We start from the raw sequence: 7,853 nt of genomic DNA, 5'->3' as shown, positions 1-7,853 counted from the left end.
CAGACCTGCCGTGGGAGGCGGGCGGGCGGGTGGCCAGGGAGAGGAGCAGCAGCGGTTCCTCATCCTGCCCCTGGGCACCCATCAAAGCTCTGCCGCTGAGTCAGAGCCAGGCTGGTCCCCGACACCTGCCCCTTGCCCTTGGAATTCCACAGGGAGAAACGGGAGGCTGAGCCCCCAGGAACAAAGCAGCCTTTCACAGCAGCACTTGGCCAAGGAAACCGGGAATATTTCTGTGCAAAGGCTTCCAAACAGCACCTTGCTTTGATCCCGGGCACGGGCCAGGTTGTTGGGGTTTTTATTTTCCTTTTCAATGCTGCTCTTGGTTTTTTTTCATCCTACTTCAAGGTGTGATTTTTGTGAGTGTTTATAGTTTCTATAAGTTTATAGTTTCTAGGGGAAATTTCTTGCTGCTCCGGGAAGGAAAACCTCTTGCTGGGAGCAAGGTACAGGTGATGCATGGCTCCAGTGATGCACAGCCACTTCATCCATCAAACCCCAGCTTCATCTGCCTCTGCTGCCAGGGATTTTGGGTGCAGCACCACAGTGTGTTGGTCCACAGCCCCTCTGAGGATGCAGCACCCCTCCTTTGCACCTAAGGGAGAGAAATCCCTCCCCTGGGGTTCACTGCAAGCTCAGGTGTCCATCAACATCATTTTCAGCCCAGAGGTTGGTTTCTGAACCCATCTGATAAATCCCAGCCTTAGTCAGGGTGGGAAACCCAAACAGCTCCATGGCTTCTGCCCAAACCATGCCCCTTCCAGAGGAGCTTGGAGCTTGCACACTCAGGAGACCTTCCAGACCCCCCAGATGATGAGGACGAGCATCTTCCTCCTGGGCAGCCCCCAAACCTGATGGATTTCCAACCAGTTTTTCTGTCATCTGTCTAAAACCCTCTCCCACACCGCAGATGCAGAGGGAGGGGATGAACCCCCCCATCCCAGTTGGAGCCATGCCCAGCCCAGGGCTCTTCGCTCCTGCAGCACCAGGCATGGTCCCACAAGCCCATACACAGACACAGCACGGGGCACGTGTGACTCCCCACCAGGGCAGGCAGGCCGAGCCCCCGCTGCCTGCTGCCCACATCCCAAGTATTTTTAGGCAGCAGGAAACACGCTTTTGCTGCATCCAGCCTCCAGTGCAGGGATGGAAGGAGATAGATGGGATGGAGAAATGGAGTCAGCCTTGTGAGACCACCACTGCCCTGGGATTAAAATTACCCCCCTCCTTTTCCTCTTCTTCCTCTTCCTCCTCCTTCTCCTCCCAGCCCTGCTAGAGCCGCCTTCTGACGGATGTTGCCTTTGGACAGGACCCTCTCACAGACCAGCTGCCAAAAAACCACCACGGTGAGGCCCATGCGCCTTGGGACATCTGGAATCCATCACCGGCTGTGCATCGGGACACCAGCCAAACCCTGTCCTGCACTGCTGGAGCACTTTGGTTCCCAGGGGAGCACCTGTGGGTGCAAAGGGATGTCCCCCCCTTCCCGGCACATGGATCCAGATGAGGCCCTGCTGTGCCACCAGCAGTGGCTGGGGTGGGGGAGAAGATGCCCCTTTGACACTAACAGTGGGAGCAGCATCTGGGAACCCCACAGCGCAGCAGCCCAGGGGAGCCAGCCCCATGGTGGGGAATGGGGCTTTTCCCCCTGATGAGTGATGGGTTGGCTTGGGACATGGAGGATGCTTCTTCCCCGTGGGAATATGCCACTTCTCCTCATGGTGAGAGTTGCTATGGGTCCCAGCTGAGCCATGGACCATCTGCAGCTTCAGGAGGCTGCAGCAGTCCTGACGTGATGGGACATGCGACAGGGGTGCCAGTGCCACAGGGCATTTTTGGCTCTGCCACTACATCCCCAGCTGCAAAACAGCTGAGTGTGGGCTGCCTGTGCCCCCCAGCCTGATCCAGCAGCATGGTGCAGGCAGGGCAGGGGCTCAACTGCTCCACAGGGCTGCTCCAACGCCATTTCCTTGTGTTTAAAGGCTTACATCCCCAAGTGAAGTTTTCCTTCCCACAGCCCCACAGCTTTCTTCTGGACGGTGTCACATCCATCTGAAGACCTGGGAAAGAGGCAAGAGGGGGAAGTCCTCATGGCCCAAAGCACTTCATGGCTAATGCAACCAGGAAGGATGGAGCATGGACATGCAGGGCTGGGGGAACATGGCAGTGGGCACCATCAGCCCTGTTCTCTTCCTTGTCCCCTTAATATCCTCATCTTTTTAACGGTGAAACAGGGAAAGGGGCAGTGCTGAGGAGCAGCGTGGTCCCTCCACCCCAGAGGAGCATCCCCCACCACCATAGGAACATGCATCCCCAGTCAGGCAAACCTAATGGCACCCACAACCCTAACTGATGACAGCTCCAAAATTAACGAGCTGGCTCCAGCACCTGCATCAACTTCTATAACGACAGGTGAGAGCAGGAGGGAGGCAATAGGAGCCCATTTGCCTTTAAGCTCCCTGGGGAGCAGCCCGGGGTAGCACAGCAGCGAACCTGGGGCTGGAAATCCTTAAAAGCCTATTTTAATCGTCCCCTTTTCAGCTCCAGCAGAGCAGCCGCGGCTGTCGGAGGATGGGGATGGGCAGGAAATGGGCTTTTGCTGCCTCCCTGTTTGCAGAAGGCGCCCGCGCTCTGCTTTGGTCTGTTATTCTTGGGGACTGATTGAAGCTGTTCAAACATCCTCGGCGGAGCCGGGAGGTGAGCAGGAGCCAGGGCAGGGAGCGAGGTCCTGCCTCAGGTGTCCGCCTGTAGAGCCAACAAATCCCACCCGAGGGTCAGGGAAAGGTGCTGGGAGAGAGCTGGGTCGGGCGATGGCGGAGCGCGGGATGAAGCCCCAGCTCAGCTCAGCGCCAGGCTCGCACCAGGACAGTGCTGCATGTGGATGGCAATCCCCGGAAGCTGCCTCTTCCCGGGAATGCAACTCCTGCAGTTTTTATTCGTGAACTCCTGTAATATTCATCTTTTCGGGGCCCTGGATCTCTCTCTTCCCCTTTCTTGTTGGAAACAAAGGCAGAGCTTGAGGCCCCGCTGCATCCTCCAGCCCTGCTCCCTACAAAGCTGCTTCTCTTCTTCCTTCTCTCCCCCAGCTGTAACCGGGAAGGGCTGGGGCTGGGGCAGCCTTTCCCCAGTGCCACCCTGAGCACTTCAGAGACACTGGGATCAGCACATCCTTTCTGGCAGCTGCCACCCACGATCTGGACCCAAAACCACAGGAGGGTACAATGCGGAAACAGCAGGAGCTGGAGGCAGCATAAGAGCCCAGGGTGCTGCTCCTCAGGCAGGGGCAGGCACTGGTTCCCAGTTCATAGACGGCACCTGGGAAGGGCTGGGGATTCGCAGCTCGCAGCATCCCCAGGCTCATTTTGGTGTTTTCCCCTCCTGTGCAGGAAAATCCAAGCACAACGCAGCAGTTTCTCACCATGCAGGGGTTCCACGTGAAGGAAAGGAGCACATGGAATTTTACATTCTGTCTGAAAAACTTTCCTCTTGACAAAGTGGTTCCTGCAGAGCCCCACAGCCACCACTGGGCCATCCAGTCCCAGCCCAGTACCAACCACAGTCAACTGAGCCCCTTCCCATGGGGCAAACCCCAGGTCAGTGCTGCTCAGTGCTGTGTGTCCCGCCAGCAAACATCAGCAGATGTGAGGCTCTGCACCCCTCAGCACAGCTTCCTTCTCTATCCAGTCCAGCAGCCCCAGGGGAGCATCCCATACCCAGCAGAGTGAGGAGATCCAGGGCACAGCATCCCACTGGAACTGAACTGCTGAAGGGAAACTGAGGCAGGGAGCAGGAGAAGATGTGCAGACCCCATGGGTTGTGCCTGAGGTGTCAGGATCTGGCCCCGGAGCTCAGGAGCCTGCTGGGGAGACAGATGCTGCAGAAAGAGCCAGCTTAGAGGGTTAGCTCCTGGCTCAGTCCCACGGCCCCGGCTCAGGCTGGGAGATTAAAGGCAGCGAGCCAGGCCCGTTTAACTGGGAACGCAGCCTTCTGCTGCCAGTGACCTGGGAGGGCAGCACCTTTCCCAGAGACCTCCTCCTCCAGGATTAACAGGGGTTGCCACAGCAAAGCCCAGGCTCATTCCCAGCCTGGCGAGACCTGTGTCCTCGCTGACAGCAGTGGGGGTGGCTTGGCCAGACACTTTGAAGGACCCAAAGGGGAATCCCTCTGGGATGCTGCCCCCGCACTGTGCTGCTTGCAGAGCATCTCAGGAGCCAGCTCTGGGGGGAATCTGGCCTCTTAGTAAAGAGGGGGAGCTGGCTGCTGACCAGAGAAGAGTTTGCAGCCATCAGGTCCCTGGGTTTAACCCATCCTTCCCTTCATCCTTCCCTGCCAGCACCCAGTGCCCTTGCAAAGGGGCAAAGCAGAAATATATATGTTTATATATATGTATTAGAAATGTAAGAGGAGGATGCTAAAACCAGCAGCAGGATCCATGGTGCAACTCAGGCTTTCACTCAATTGCCACTGCAGGACCACAGAGCCTGATGAAGCTGTGGTAGGTTAAATATTCATAGCATCACACAGAATGGTTTGGGTTGGAAGGACCTTAAAGATCATCCAGTTCCAACCACCTGCCATGGGCAGGGACACCTTCCACTAGAGCAGGTTGCTCCGAGCCCCTGTGTCCAACGTGGCCTTGAACACTGCCAGGGATGGGGCAGCCACAGCTTCTCTGGGCACCCTGTGCCAGCGCCTCAGCACCCTCACAGGAAAGAATTTCTTCCTAACATCTAATTTAAATCTACCATGTGTCAGTTTAAAGCCTTTTCCCCTTGTCCTGTAAAAACCTGTCCTTGTAAAAACTCCCTCTCCAGGTTTCTTATAGGGTCCCCAGGGGAGCTCCAGGAAGAGATCTGAGGGGAGCAGGATGCTCTCCGAGGCTGACCCCATTGAGCTCAATAGCAGCCCTGCACACAGGAGCATCCCGGGAAGTGGCATGGGAGAACACCTCATCGCCAGAGAGGTCCAAGGAAACTGCAGGTATTTCAGACCAGAGAGGGGAAGGGGAGGAGGGACAAGGTGCACAGGAAGATGTAGCAGCTTGTGGGTGCTCCCGTCCCCTGGCACACATCACCCCAGACATCTTACACATCTCAAGACCAGGAGGACCGGTGCCTCACTGCTGTCCTGCTCTGCACCAATTTAACCAGCACATCACGCTGTCCTCGCAGCCCAGGCCATCCCCGTCAGCCCATCCTCTCACTGATGCCCTGCTTACGGCCAGTGTGAATAAGCCATCCGGTGTGCGGATGCTCCGTGGCCGGAGCTGGGGAAGGCTGCTCGGGGGAGCCCTCTGACGCGGGCACAGCTTAGTGGGATTAGCAGCAGACGGACGTGACTGCGAGGCAGTCGCCTGGTGCTAATTAAAGCAGGGATATATTTAGGCGCCTGGTTATCCCCTGTGCTTCACATATTTTTAGCTCCCAGGCTGCCAGGCTGGGGTGGCACATAGGGAAGGGGGGGATGGATCCATCCCTGGCTGGGGCTCCCCATTGAGGGGGAAGGGGGGGATGGATCCATCCCTGGCTGGTCGTCCCTATTGAGAGCTGGAGGGGAGGGGGGGTGGACACGGACAAAGCCCCATGTCCTGGCTAGCTCTGAGCCCTTGTGGGAATGAAACCTCTGTCCACACTGGCTGTAAAGGAGGAGGAAGCTGGTTTTTTTCCCCAGAAAGGCAGGAAAATGGGTTTAGATGAGCAATAGGAGCGTCCCTGCCCAGTCCCTGCCCCAGATGCATCCACAAGCCTTTGCCATCACTCTGACCCCTTTATCCAGGGTTGAAAATGGCCCATTTTGGCATCACCCTGCACAAAGTGCTGTGGTGTCCATGGAAGGGCAGCTCCCCAGTCCTTAAGGACCCAAACCTCCATGGTAGCAGTGGCCTGGCAGCAATGCCACTGGTCCCAATCCCTTCCCTCATTCCCCACTGCCTTTGGCACAGCAGGAGTGTATTCCTGGCATGTGGCTGAGCCTCCTGTCCCCATGGGCTGTCATTAGGTGCAGAGCTGACTTCCTTGGGGTATAAATACACTGAAATGAGTGGAGAAACAACAGCTAGGACAGAGCCCAACAACCTTCCCCCCCAGCCCTTGTGCCCTCCTGGGCCAGAACAGCCGGTTGGTCCCATTCATTTCCCCCAGGCACTCTTGGATTTGATGTTTTGAGGGGTTTTTTCCCCTTTCCAATGTTATTTATTGATCAGGCCACTGCTAAGCTTAACGCCCATCCCTTGCCTCCTGGCTGCCATGCTTCCCTGCTGGCCAGAGGATGGGTCAGGGGAGTAAATCAGAACAGCAGGATAACGAACAGCCCAGGGAGCTGAAGCCCATCCTAAAACCAACCTGCTCCAGCTGGCCAGGAGAAGGCTTCCCAGCAGCAGGAGGCTTTGCAGGAGGGTAGGGCACAGGTAGGGCTTCCTCCTGTCCCCTCCCGTCTCCCAGCTTTGCTCCATTCACTTCTGTTACCCCAAGCTGTGTGGATTGCTCAGGCCCAGCTGTAAGCACAAGGCAGGATCAGCACTAGCACAAAGAGGTGATGGAGAGCGAGCACCATCCTTGTACCTTCCTGCCAGCCCAATTCCCATCAGCTCCTGGCCACATTCCCCCTGGATTAAGCTGGAGGGGGTCTGTTATGGGGCAGCACCCCAAAATGCAGCTGCGACCCCTGCCATGAGCCATGAACTAATGTGCCCCAAAGGCTCATCACCAGCTCCAAGCCCTGATGGGATTCGTGACCATGACAGAGCTGAGCAGTATCCAGGGATGGCCAAATTCCTCCTTAGCTGGTCCATCAGGTAAAGCCTCTCCCAGAGGCTGGGCAGGTCAAATTAACACTCAATGAATTTCAGATGTGAAAACACCCCAATTTGTTTATTTATTTAAATCCTTTGACTTCAGGAGTTTTCCTGTGCTCTCAAGCCTGAGAAGAGCAGCCAGGGCTATGCAGGGCCACGGGCTCCCATGGCCTCAGCTGCGGCTTGCCCCGGTTCCCTGCTGCCCATCAGAATTAGCCGGCCTGTTTGAGCAGGTTTACAATGATCATCAAATAACTTGTTCATTGACAGCACGTCAGGCTGAGAAGACTGAGCCCTCATTTGCTGATTGCTAATTAGCTTAACATTCCTAATCCCTCATTAGTGACTATGAAGTAAGCTCTGAAATATGAGGTCAGCCCTAATCAGCGTTTAAAATATAAAGCCCACTGGCACGTGATGGAGGTGGGACAGAGGGGGGTGGCTGTGAGCCAGCCCTGAGGGCTCCTGTGGTCAGGGGGGATGCGGCTGCACAAGCAGAGCCAGACATGACAGGTTAAACCCTGTGGGGACATCTGCACATCACCCCAAATCTCAGCCCCTGCACTCAGTGCATGTCCCAGCCCCACACCAGGCGCAGGCAGGGACACTCAGGGTGACAGCGCATCAGGTGCCCAGGCCTTTCTTCAGTCCCATTTCTTGCTGTGTCCAGCTGGATGTCACCCCAGGGCTCACAGCATCCCTCTGCTGCACCAAAACCTCTTGCTTTGTCCCCTAAAGCCAGGCTTTCCCAGCTGGAAAGCCCCAGATGGGCCACCTCACAGATAGGGACCCTCATGTCCCCAAGGACTGGAAGGAGGAGGGATGGAGGAGCCATCAGCCGTGGTAAATACCCTGAGCAATTAGGACCGTGTTCCTGCTCTGGGGTCTCTGGATGGAAGGGAAACAATGAGTTTTAATGGGGTTTTAGGGTGGGTTTTAACCCTGGTGGGCTGAATATGTCCAAGCGGGAATGACAAATCCAGGGTGATGGATGTGACATCCCTTGGACAATACGCGACCCAGTACCTCTCTTAAATGCACCCAGCACCTGCGCTGGGGTCCA

The sequence above is a fragment of the Nestor notabilis genome, unplaced genomic scaffold (assembly GCF_000696875.1).
Source record: "Nestor notabilis isolate BGI_N333 unplaced genomic scaffold, ASM69687v1 scaffold19233, whole genome shotgun sequence".
In the NCBI taxonomy this organism is placed as follows: domain Eukaryota; kingdom Metazoa; phylum Chordata; class Aves; order Psittaciformes; family Psittacidae; genus Nestor; species Nestor notabilis.
The sequence above is the reverse complement of the archived record's forward strand: the minus strand, read 5'-3'. Positions refer to the sequence as shown.